General features: G+C 47.7%; 1 protein-coding gene across 3 annotated transcripts in view; it reads left to right on the forward strand.

Annotated features, from left to right (window-relative positions):
• Window positions 1–9,819: 9,819 nt before the first annotated feature.
• Window positions 9,820–12,098, forward strand: part of LOC140391911 (microtubule-associated tumor suppressor candidate 2-like) — a 766,862-nt gene continuing 764,583 nt past the window's right edge. For all 3 annotated transcript variants that reach the window (XM_072476954.1, XM_072476953.1, XM_072476955.1), the window contains exons 1-2: window positions 9,820–9,910; window positions 10,502–10,567. The gene's annotated coding sequence lies outside the window, so the exon portion shown is untranslated. The remainder of the gene's footprint in view (window positions 9,911–10,501; window positions 10,568–12,098) is intronic.

Here is a 12,098-nt window from a genome sequence, read left to right on the forward strand (position 1 = left end):
GAAGATGACCACTAACACATCCACTTTCTCCACACCCATTTCCTCCAACACTCTGGGGTTGAATCAACGTTCTGTCCCATTAATTTTTCCACTACTACTTTTTTTCATTAATACTAAGTTGTTTCAGCTTCACATTCTCGCTGGTCCCTTAGTTCTCTCGTATTCCTGGGAATTACTTTCTATAATCCACCCTGAAGACACACACGAAAAGTATTGATTTAGTTTTTCTGTCATTTCCTTATGACTCATTTTGGAGTACTTCTTTTTGATTTCCCTTTGTTACCATTTCTTTTGTTTTATTTTATTATTTTTGGTCCATGGACTCATAATCGAAATGTGCCTTTAAGCAGTGGACAAACTGAGGCAACCTGTTAGTCAGGACAGTGTGTTCCAGGATTTGTTTTTTTGGAGAGGAGAATCCAGACTCGTCAGTGCCAAGGGAATCTTAAGAACCAGTTTTGAAGGAAGTTGTTTCGATTGGCTTGCTGGCCACCAGTGGGTTGGCCAGGGACAGTGTTCTAGCTGACAACAGTAATCTCTACGGGATGCTTCTGAGAAAGCTGGTCAGAAGTGATTCGACCTTGGATGAAGAAGAAACTGTCTCTCTCTTTCTCTGCTGAGTAAAGGATTGCTTGATTGTTCTAAAACCAGTGAGTGCCTGGGAAATCTTGACTACATATGGAACTGATCTTAAATCTACAAAGAAAGTAGACAGCCTTGCTAGAGAAAAGCCTTTCAAGCTTAGAAGGAAGAAGCATTGAAGCAAAAGCTTGAAATTCTGAAAGACTTTAACTGGAAACCATCAAGGTGCAATCAGTGATCTTTTATCCTTTTTACATAATTTTTCTTCCCTCGCTACCCCCTTTTCCTTCTATGTCATCTGTGTACGCGTGTGTGTATAGAGTGGGGTGAGTTGGAAAGCAGGGGGGTTGGGTAAGGGATATTAGGTAGTCAGTTTAATTATAGTGCTGTTAAATAATCAATGGTTATTTGTTAAACTTACAAACCCGGTGACTGCAGTTTATTTGGCTCAGCCAAGGTCCTCAGGTATTTTAAGATAACATTTAATTTCACTTGCGCTGTGACTCTGGGTCAAGTGGGGCTGGAATTGATCACACACTAACTCAGGGGGTCGTGACACCCATTATAAATTCCCATGTCTCTACCTGTAGTGGGTCCACATTTGCTAACCTTTTCCTTTGTACATGTTAGCTATTGTTTCCTGGGTTGTTATTGGCATAGCCTTCCGCACGGGACTCATGGGGTGGGAATGATTGTCTTCCCTGTGCCTCTAGTGGAGTACGAGCTCCCTCATTAAGGGGTGAGGGAAACGGAATCTATATTGTATATAAGGTCGGCCAGTTCGGCACATGGAGTAACATTCATAACTTTGTGGCTACCTGTACCTGTTTTGTCACTATTTTTCAATATAAAAGGTAAAGTCGCCATAGTCCCAGATGACCATAGCCTGCTTTCCCCTTTGAGGAGGAGAGCTGACTGGTGGTGGTTTAACCTGAGGATCACCACACCTCAGGCGAGAGGCAAGGTTGAGAAGGCCTTCATGAATCATGAATATTTATTTAATATAGACACCATATTACTCTCTTTCAAGTTTACTCCTAACTCCCCAATTATCCCATTGATTCCCTCATAATGATTGTCAATATCTCACAAATGTCCCTTTCTTAGAACTCTAGGGGAAGTATAATCTTCCCTGCAGATTCATTTTTGAAGCCTTTTTGCCTTTTGAGGACTTCTAACTCATATATAACAAAATGATTTTACTTGAGATATCTTCACAAAGGACATGTTGTTCATGTTTTCCCTTGTGAACATTTGGAGGAGGTGATCATTCAGAATATTTGCTATTTTGTGTACAGCCTCAGTTTCCAGACTATTTTGCATCGTTTATGGCTTCAACTCTTGTCCGAGTGTTTTAACCCTCCATTTGATGCATGTCTGCACATTCCTCCCAGTGAGCCCCTTTTCCTTTCTCTCTGTGGGAATTGCCTGATCCTTTTTCCTCTTTGGCACACTTCTAATTTGCTTGTTAATCCATCTGGGATTGTGTTTATTTAGTCTGTGCTGTTAGTTTATAGAAGGTGGGGAACTTCCTTTTTATAAATAAAGTGGAAGTATTTTGTAGGCAACTCCATCAACTCTTCTTTTAATTGTTACTGATAGTCACTTCTGGTGGCGGCCATGGAGGAGTAGGTTGCACATTTGATGGCTCCCGTTTTTCTCCCAGCTTTTTCTCCCGTTTTTCCCCAGATTTTATTGGATGAATTGGTGGAGAGTGAGGCGGTGAGGAGACGTCCCCTTCCAGTGCATGGAGAATTGGACCAGAAGTGGCCGTGTGAGAAGACAAAGTTTCACAAGAAAGACACAAGCAGAGCTGGCAATGCGGAGAGACATGGCAGAGAAGCAGGGCCGCGGGGAGATGGCACAGTGGTCGACGGAGCAGCTGGTGAAGTTTTTTGAAGAATGCTTCGCCAAGCTTAAGAAGGACATGCTGGACCCGATCAAGGCTTCGATTGATCAGGGGGTACAGAATCAAGAAATCCATGGACGTGCAATCCAGGTGAAGAAAAAGGTGTCTGAGCACGAGGAATACCTAACCGTGTTGGAGACCAAGGTGGAGATGATGAATGACTGCCAGAAAAGAATGCAGGAGAAGCTGGAGGACTTGGAGAACAGGTCGAGGAGGCAGAACCTGAGAATCGTCGGCCTCCCGGAGGGCCTATGTGACGAACACGTTGGAGAAGTTGATGGGGGCTGAGGCGTTCCCTTGGCCCCTGGAAGTGGATAGAATGCATAGAACCCTCGCGAAGAAGGCCCGAGCGAACGAGCCGCCGAGGGCAATGGTGGTATGTATGCACCGGTTCCTGGACACGGAACACATTCTGCGGTGGGCCAAGAAAGAGTGGAACAGCTGGTGGGAGAATTGTGAGCTGCGTATTCATCAAGACCTAGGCACAGAGTTGGCCAAGAGGCGAGCCAGGTTTAACCGGGCCAAATCAGCCCTCTTTAAGAAGGGGTGAAGTTCGGGATGCTGTACCAAGCGCGTCGGTGGGTCACATATGAGGACCGGGAATTCTACTTTGAAACACAGGACAATGCATTGACTTTCATTAAGGAAAAAAGACTGGATGTGAACTAAAGACACTGGAGCTTTGGGGAGAGTATTGCAATGGCGATTTGTTGATAATCCCTTTTGTGCTGGTTTGAATAAGTAGTGTTATGTGCAATAGGGCACTGTTTTGGGGTCTAAAGTTAACTTTGTTTTACTGGGAGCTGGATGGAGGAGGAGGGGGGTTTCTGTGATTGTTTTTCCACTGTTTTTTCTCCTGCTTGTTTACTGGGGAATGTGATGCTTTGAATATGTATAACCAAGCTGGTGATGGGAGGGGGGGGGGGGGGGGGGGGGGGAGAGAGGACAATGGGGAGACAGTCAGTGTGGTGTCATGCCATCAGGTTGGCTAGTTCAGCTGGCTCATGGAAGCACAGTGGGGGGCGAGCAAGTGACGAGCTTGAGCTTGATATGGGGGGATGGGTTTCTGGTGCTGTTACCAGGGGAGGTGGGAGGGGGGGGGGCTGCTTTGCTGACAGGGGAGGAACTGTTACTAGGGGACAAATGGGAGGTCGAGGATGGCAGATGCCCGAGGGCGGGCTCGAGGTGGCCGGGGATGCGAACTGGAGGTTGGCCTAAAAAGGATGATGGCTAGTCGGCAGGAGGGGGGGGGGGGGCGGGCGCTGAGTCCCCTGACCAGGCTGATTATATGGAACATTAGAGGGCTGCATGGGCAGGTCAAGAGTTCGCGCATCTGAGGGGGCTGAATGTTATAAGAGACACACCTAAAGGTTACAGACCAGACTAGATTGAGGAAGGGGCGGGTTGGCCAAGTATTCCACTCAGGGCTGGACTCAAAGACCAGGAGCAGGTAGCGATTCTGATTAATAAACGGGTGGCATTTGAGGCAGGGAGAATTGTGTCAGACACGGGGGGCAGGTGCGTAATGGTGAGTGGGAAGTTGGAGGGGGTCGTGAATGTATATGCTCCGAACTGGGACGGTTGAATTTATGAGGCGGGTGTTAGGTAAGATCCCAGACTTAGAGTCACATAACTTGATCAAGGGGGTAGATTTTAACACAGTTATTGATCCGGAATTGGACCGGTCAAAATCCAGGACAGGGCGGGTGCAGCCACGGCAAAGGAATTGAAGGGGTTTATGGAACAGATGGGGTGAGTAGACCAATGGAGGTTTGGACGGCCAAGAGCGAAGGAGTTTTCTTTTTTCTCCCATGTCCACAAGGTATATTTTCGCATTGACTTTTTAAATTCTGAGCAGGGCTCTACTACCGGGAGTGGCGGATACTGAGTACTCAGCAATCGCAGTATCGGATCATGCCCCACATTGAGTGGATCTACAGGTTAGTTTGGAGAGAGGACAACAGCCGCTATGGAGGCTGGATGTGGGGTTGTTAGCAGATGAAGCGGTCTGTGGGCAGGTGAACAAAGCCCATCCAGAACTACCTGGAAACAAATGATACGGGGGAGGTCTCTGCAGCAACGGTCTGGGAAGCTTTGAAGGCAGTGGTCAGAGGGGAATTAATCTCAATACGGGCCCACAGAGAAAAGGTGGAACGGGCTGAGAGGGATAGGTTAGTTCAGGAGATACTCCAGGTGGACAGGAGATACTTGGATGCCCTGGACACGGGGTTCCTGAAGGAACGGCGGAGGTTACAGGTGGAATTTTGGTTGTTGACTACAGGCAAGGTGGTAGAACAGCTGAGGAAGGCAAGGGTGTGATCTATGAGTATGGAGAAAAGGCAAGCAGAATGTTAGAGCACCAGCTCAGAAAAAGGGAAGCGGCCAGGGAGATAGGGAGAATAAAGAGTAGAGGTGGGATCATGGTCCTGGACCCAGCGGGGGTGAATGAGGTGTTTAAAGACTTTACAGTGAATTATACAAGTTGGAACCCCCGCTGGGGTGGAGGGGATGAGGCAGTTCTTGGGTCAGTTGAGGTGCCCGAGGGTGGATGAGGATCTGGTGGAAGGGCTGGGAGCCCCAATTGGAATTGAAGAAATCATAGAGGGGTTGGAGGGCACGCAACCTGGCAAGGCCCTGGGGCTGGACGGCTACCCAGTGGAAATTTATAAGAGGTTTTCAGAGATATTGAGCCCACTGCTGGTGAGGACATTTAATGAAGCAAGAGAGAAGGGAGTCCTCCCCCCAACAATGTCACAGACCTTGATTTCATTGATCCTGAAACGGGAGAGGGATCCGGAGCAATGCGGGTCATTCAGGCCAATTTCTCGACTGAATGTGGATGCCAAACTGCTGGCTAAGATATTGGCCACAAGGATAGAGGATTGTGTCTCGGGGGTGATAGGGGAAGACCAGTCGGGGTTTGTAAAGGGCAGGCAACTCACGGCCAATGTTCGAAGGCTCCTAAATGTTATTAGGATGCCCTCAGAAGGAGGGTAGATGGAGGTGGTGGTTGTGATGGATCCGGAGAAGGCTTTTGATCGGGTGGAGTGGGATTACCTGTGGGACGTGCAGGGAAGGTTTGGGTTTGGTGAGGGCTTCATTGACTGGGTGCAGTTGCTCTATCAGGCACCAGTAGCTAATGTGCATGTGAACCGGTTGAGGTCGGGTTATTTTAAACTACGCCGAGGGACGAAGCAAGAGTGTCCCCCCTCCCAGCTACTGTTTGCTCTGGCCATAGAGCCACTGGCCATGGCGTTAAGAGCCTCTGGGTACTGGAAAGGTTGGTTCGGGGGAGGGGGTGGAGCAACGGGTTTTGCTTTACGCAGATGACTTGCTATTGTATATCTCAGACCAGTTGAAGGGGAATTTGGTAATTTTTCGGGGTATAAATTGAACATGGGGAAAAGCTAAATGCTCGTGATCCGGGCATGAGGGCAGGAGAAGAGACTGGGAGAGCTGCCATTTAGAATGGTAGGAAGGAGCTTTTGATATTTGGGAATCCAGGTGGCCCGGGTATGGGGGGCACTGCACAAGTTAAACCTATCCCGGCTGTAGACAAATGAAAGAGGCCTTTAAGTGATGGGACATGCTCCTGCTATCACTGGCGGGGAGGGTGCAGACCGTTGATGTGTTGGGTAGGCTGGGTCGAGGTGAACTGCACTTGATGCAGTGTAGCGAGAGACAGACCTCCAACACTTGATAAAATGCAACAAGATTTTATTCAACATTCAAACTATTATACATGTTCAACTGTGGGTTGATACTATGCTGACTTGACTGGAGACCTGACACTAGCCTGACCAGACTAACCTAGCTACCACATGGTGTAGGCACTGGCTAGCTCACGAGCTCTGACTGTCTCAGAGGCTGGGTCCCGAGAGAGCGGGAAAACTGGTGCCCTCTGGCTTTATAGTGGTTGTGTCCTGTCTGGTGATTGGCTGCTCTGTTCTGTGTGCTTACTGGTCATCCTGTGTGTCAGTCACTGCCTGCCTGCACTCCATTGTATACATAGATGTATATTATGACAACCGTAAAAATGATGGTCCTCCCCAGACTTCTATTTGTCTTTCAGTGCCTCCCCATCTTCATCCCAAGGGCCTTTTTTAAACGCGTGAATAATTTGTGTGGGAGGATAAAACCCCGTGAGTGAAGAAAGTGTTGCTGGAGCGCAGTCAGGCGAAGGGTGGGTCGGCGCTGCCGAACCTTTGTAATTACTACTGGGCGGCAAATATAGCCATGATTAGGAAGTGGGTAGTGGGGGAGGGGTCGGTGTGGGAGCGAATGGAGGCGGCGTCATGTAAAGACACAAGTTTGGGAGCACTGATAAAGGCACTTCTCCCGTTCTCACCGGCCCGATACTCCATAAGTCCTGTGGTGGTGGTGGCTCTGAGAATCTGGGGGCAGTGGAGGAGATATAGGAGATTGGAGGGAGCATCGATTTGAACCCCAATTTTCATAACCTTCGGTTTGTACCGGGTAGGCTGGATGGTGGGTTCTGGGGATGGCGAGGTCAGGAATTAGGAGTGATGTGGAGATGCCGGCGTTGGACTGGGGTGAGCACAGTAAGAAGTCTTACAACACCAGGTTAAGGTCCAACAGGTTTGTTTCAAACACTAGCTTTTGGAGCACTGCTCCTTCCTCCAGTGAATTAGGAGGATGGAGGATCTATTTATAGACGGGAGCTTCCCCAGCTTGAAAGCCTTGGAGGATAAATTTGAATTGCCAGCAGGGAATGGGTTTAGGTATCTGCAGGTACGAGACTTCTTGAGAAGGCAGGTTCCGGCCTTCCCGCTGCTGCCGCCACAGGGGACACAGGACAGAGCAGTCTCCAGTACATGGGTGGGAGAGGGGAAGGTCTTAGACAGCTACCAGGAACTTATGGAATCGGAGGAAACTCCGGTGGAGGAGCTAAAAGTCAAGTGGGAAGACGAGCTGGGGGAGAGATAGAGGTGGGTCTGTGGGTGGATGTCCTGAGCAGGATTAACATAGATTACATAGAACATAGAACATACAGTGCAGAAGGAGGCCATTCGGCCCATCGAGTCTGCACCGACCCACATTAATCCCTCACTTCCACCCTATCCCCGCAACCCAATAACCCCTCCCAACCCTTATGGACACTACGGGCAATTTTTAGCATGGCCAATCCACCTAACCTGCACGTCTTTGGACTGTGGGAGGAAACCGGAGCACCCGGAGGAAACCCACGCAGACACGGGGAGAACGTGCAGACTCCGCACAGACAGTGACCCAGCGGGGAATCGAACCTGGGACCCTGGCGCTGTGAAGCCACAGTGCTATCCACTTGTGCTACCGTGCTGCCCACACATTAACACATCCTCATCATGTGCCAGGCTTAGCCTGATACAATTCAAGGTAGTCCACCGGCACATATGACGGTGGCCCGGATGAGCACGTTTTTTGGGGTAGAGGACAGGTGTGCGAAGTGCGCGTCACGTCCAGCAATTCATGTCCACATGTTTTGGGCATGCCCGGGGCTTAGAGGGTTTTGGCAGGGTTTCGCTAAGGCGATGTCCACGGTACTCAAAACACGGGTGGTGCCGAGACCGGAGGTGCCGATCTTTGGAGTGTCGGAAGAGTCGGGAGTTCAGGAGGTGAAAGAGGCTGACATCTTGGCCTTTGCCTCCCTGGCAGCCCGCAGACGAATCTTATTAATGTGGAGGGACTCGAAGCCTCCGAGTGTAGAGACCTGGGTTAGTGACATGGTTGGGTTTCTTAGTCTCGAGAAAATAAAGTTCACCTTAAGAGGGTCAATGCTAGGGTTCGAACGGAGGTGGCAGCCGTTCGGCGACTTTCTCGGGGAAAATTAAAATGTCAGAAGCAGAATTCCAAAAAAAAGGGGGGTGGGGTGTAGGGCCAGACTGTTGTTTTATTGTTGGGTAGTGTGAAGATTGTGATGGGGTGGAAATGTTTATTGTGCCATGTTTATGTCACTGTTATTATAAAAATTGCAAATACCCTATGTTGCTAACTTTTGGTTGGTTCACGTGGCTCTGTTTTATAACCTTTGCTCTCGAGTCGCCAGGTATCTTTAGGATACCGCCACGAGGTTCAAGTTCGAGTAATGACCAATAACTCAATACACCGATTAGTAAGATTTAAATCAAAGCACATTTATTGTACACAGTAATCGCTACTCATGCACAAATTCTACGTCTAAGCTACTTCTACGACTAACAGGCCTATACTTAGCTTCGGACTGGCCCACCAGGTCAGGGGAACAAATGGCCTTTCGTTCGGGTTCTGAGTCTGCGGGATTCAAAGTTGGTACGGATTGATAGCTGGGAGCGCCTATCTCCTGGCGAGCATTGACTTAAGACTTACAATCTCTCGGCGGCCGCTGGACCGGTCCCGGTCAATGTTGGTTCGTTGTTGCTGGGTGACCCGGTCAAGAAGAAGAGGGGCGATTTGAACTTGGGGTCTTAACTTTATAGTCCCCAGGGGCTTCCCGCCTTTCGGGGCCGACCCTCTACCTGGTTCTAGGTGATTGGACTTTGCTCCAATCGCTTGGAACGATTTCTTCAATACTGGAGCGGTTCCCTGATCGATGGGCGGTCTTGAGGTGTCCGTTAACCTCTTTTGTGTTGGCTCCTGCTGGCACCGGGGAGTCTGGCTTAGTTTTGTTTGTTCCAAATGTTGCTATTGTTCCCGGGGATTGCTCATTAGTATGTAGATGGCTGCTACATTATTATGCTGATGGTCGCTGGTATCGATGCTGTCTGGGCTTTTGCAGAGTTAAATACACAGCAAACCTGCACTTGCTGGTTTCTTCCTGTGTTGGCTGAATTTCCCTTCAGCCTTTGCCGTTCGCCATTTTAAATCGGGACTTGGCCAACTCAGGTGGCTACACCTAATAAAAATATATTTTTAAAAAAATTGTTACTGATAGTTGTTCCAGCTATGTTATAGCCATTGAAAAAGAAAATCGCTAATCTAAAATTGTCCCTTAATGTCCAAAGATGTGCAGGTTAAGTGGAGTTAAGGGGATAGGGCAGGGGAGTGGTCCTAGGTGGGGTGCTCTTTCAGAGGGTCGGTGCAGGCTCGATGGGCTATGATTCTTTCGTCAGGCACAAATTAACCAGTTTTGCACCCATATCCTCATCAATAAGTTTAAGTTGCATTGCAAATATCCTTATAACAATTGCATTAATTTTCAGTGGATTATTAAAGGTAAGTGTTGCTGGCGCTCAGGGTGAGTCGGTAGGAGACGCTGTTGTTCGCAGTCTACCTTTGCAGTGTTTGGTGGACTGTGGGATCCAGCGCGGACCGGGAGGGTACAAACTGCTGCCAATCCGACCTGATCCGGTCCGGTTTTTCCTGAGCGGTCTTTGCAGCGCCGGCCAAGCGGCGGCTGTGATTTGCTTGTGATAATAGCTCCAGCTCTGCACCGGAGCGCAGGTAAGCTGCACTTTACACTGATCTTCGCTTAGTCCATGGCGGAAGGTATGCCGGGCTGTAGTGTCGATGAAGGGGAGGAAGCCCGGTGGGTCGGGTAGCAAAACACTGCTTTGCGGAAACGGGATCAAAGGTTGCAGTCTGTGCAGGGGCAACATCTGCGGAAACACCACAGCTGTCAGCTGAGGTGCTTTGTGGACAGATGTGCGAAATGTGGCAATAACTCCCTCGCTTTCCCCTGTGCAGGCAGGGAGGCAGCGACTTGCCTTTCAGTTGTGTTTAAATGTGGCTGATCCTTACATCCAGGAGAATCTCCAGGAGGGAACCGCAGTTTCAAAATCGCAGTTGATTTTCCCCCAACATCGGAAAGTTGTGCGGGGGTTTCAAGAACAAACAAAAGCATCGGAAAAAGCCTGAAGGAAAAAATCTTATTTGCGATGAACATTTTGGCTTTCTTGGACATTGAAGGGAAAATATCAGTAACAGGCTCGTTAATAAATAGTCTAGTTGTTTAAATTCATAATATTCTATTGCACAACTTTTTGGACTTTTGACCATCAGCTTCAACCCCAATAACATTCTCTTCTGTTGCAGGAGTAATACGTTGTTTTAAGATCTTGACTCTGTTTTCGCCACTAAATGTCCTTTCTGCTATTCCTGGTAAGTTGTTTCTTGTCACTTAAGTGTGGCCCTATCAGTGCATCCTGCAATTGATGTGAACTTTGATGTAGCATTTGATTTGAGATATAAAACAATCAAATTATCCAATACTTCAGGCGCACTCGGTTTGGTCGAGAATAGCTTTAATTCTGGTAGGTGCCTTTCACGGTCTGTTTGATCTATATGTAGCTACACACATAACGAATTAGTTATTTAATCCGTTCGTTTTGCTCCAAGCAGTTATAAAATTGGCAATGAGGGAGTTATTTTGGCAAGGCAACAATGTAAGAGTTTGATAGTGCTAGGGTCGGGGTAAGTGCTCAATTTATGCTGTAAGATATTAAATATGGAAGTGTTAAATCCTATACTGTGAAGGTGCACTGAATTAATGAAAGGTTGAAATAAAATCTCAAGTGAGGTAATTTTCTCAGTCGTATTAAAGGACCCGCCACGGTCCATTACAGGAGATTATATTGCAACACAAATGTTTAGCATGTGCTTTTCTGACTTGCTAAGCTTTTTTATTTGGGTATCGGTGTTGGTCCAACACCCTTAATTAGCAATGTTGAAATGTCATGGACAATACAGTTGCACAGTTCTTTGTTTACAAATCTGGTGGCGGGTGTCTCACGTCTTTCTTTAAACTTCTGTCGAGATCCTGTTAATAACATGAACAAAGGTGGCTGTCAATGAAAAGTAATTTATTTAAAAAAAAAACGTTTTCTTGACTTCTGAGAGGAACTTGCCGGAGTGCTTTCAGAAGCTTATCTTTCAAAAAGGATTTCGGGTTCGTTTAAACCTGGGACGCACAGTAGCTCAAATTGAAACGCCGATGACACATGATACAGCTTGCGCCTGTCTTTTCCCCATAGGGAGGGCTGGAAATCAGCGGGTGGGCCACTGTGGGGCACTCTCATGCACGACTTAGTCCATCGATTGGTAAGGACCAGAGGCCGGCCACTGCCCATCCACTTGGCTGAAAGATATGTTGAATGGAGTAGGAGTTTCAGAAGATGGAGGGAAATAAATAACATATTTCTGAAATATTAAAATGTCTGATAGCATATAGGAATTTTCATTCTAGGAAGCAAATTATTTTGAGGAATACCAATAAACTATATTGTGTATAATTAGAGACTCGCCTCCTCTTCCACCACCCTCACCTCTACCAGTTGTAAGGAGCTCATTGGTTTATTAATGACAAAGAAGCCACAAGTTCAATTACACCTGCTGTTTCCACGCCCCCTCCCTTCCCACCAAGTCAAATTCCCATGTTGCCTCTCACCTTTGCCTGAATCCCCTTCCTTCACAGTTTAACTTCCATCCCCATATCTGCCTACATCGTGCTTATCTCATTCAGGGGGCCCACCTCCTCCTGCTCCTTCGATCCCATTCATATTAAACTGCTGATTGCCAGTTCTCTTTTCTAGCCCACATGCCAGCGAACATTATAAATGATCCACTCTCCTCCAGTACTGTTTCGCTACCTTATAAAACAGCCATTATCATCCTCCTTCGAGAATAATGAAAC

Source organism: Scyliorhinus torazame, chromosome 15 (assembly GCF_047496885.1).
Source record: "Scyliorhinus torazame isolate Kashiwa2021f chromosome 15, sScyTor2.1, whole genome shotgun sequence".
In the NCBI taxonomy this organism is placed as follows: Eukaryota; Metazoa; Chordata; class Chondrichthyes; order Carcharhiniformes; family Scyliorhinidae; genus Scyliorhinus; species Scyliorhinus torazame.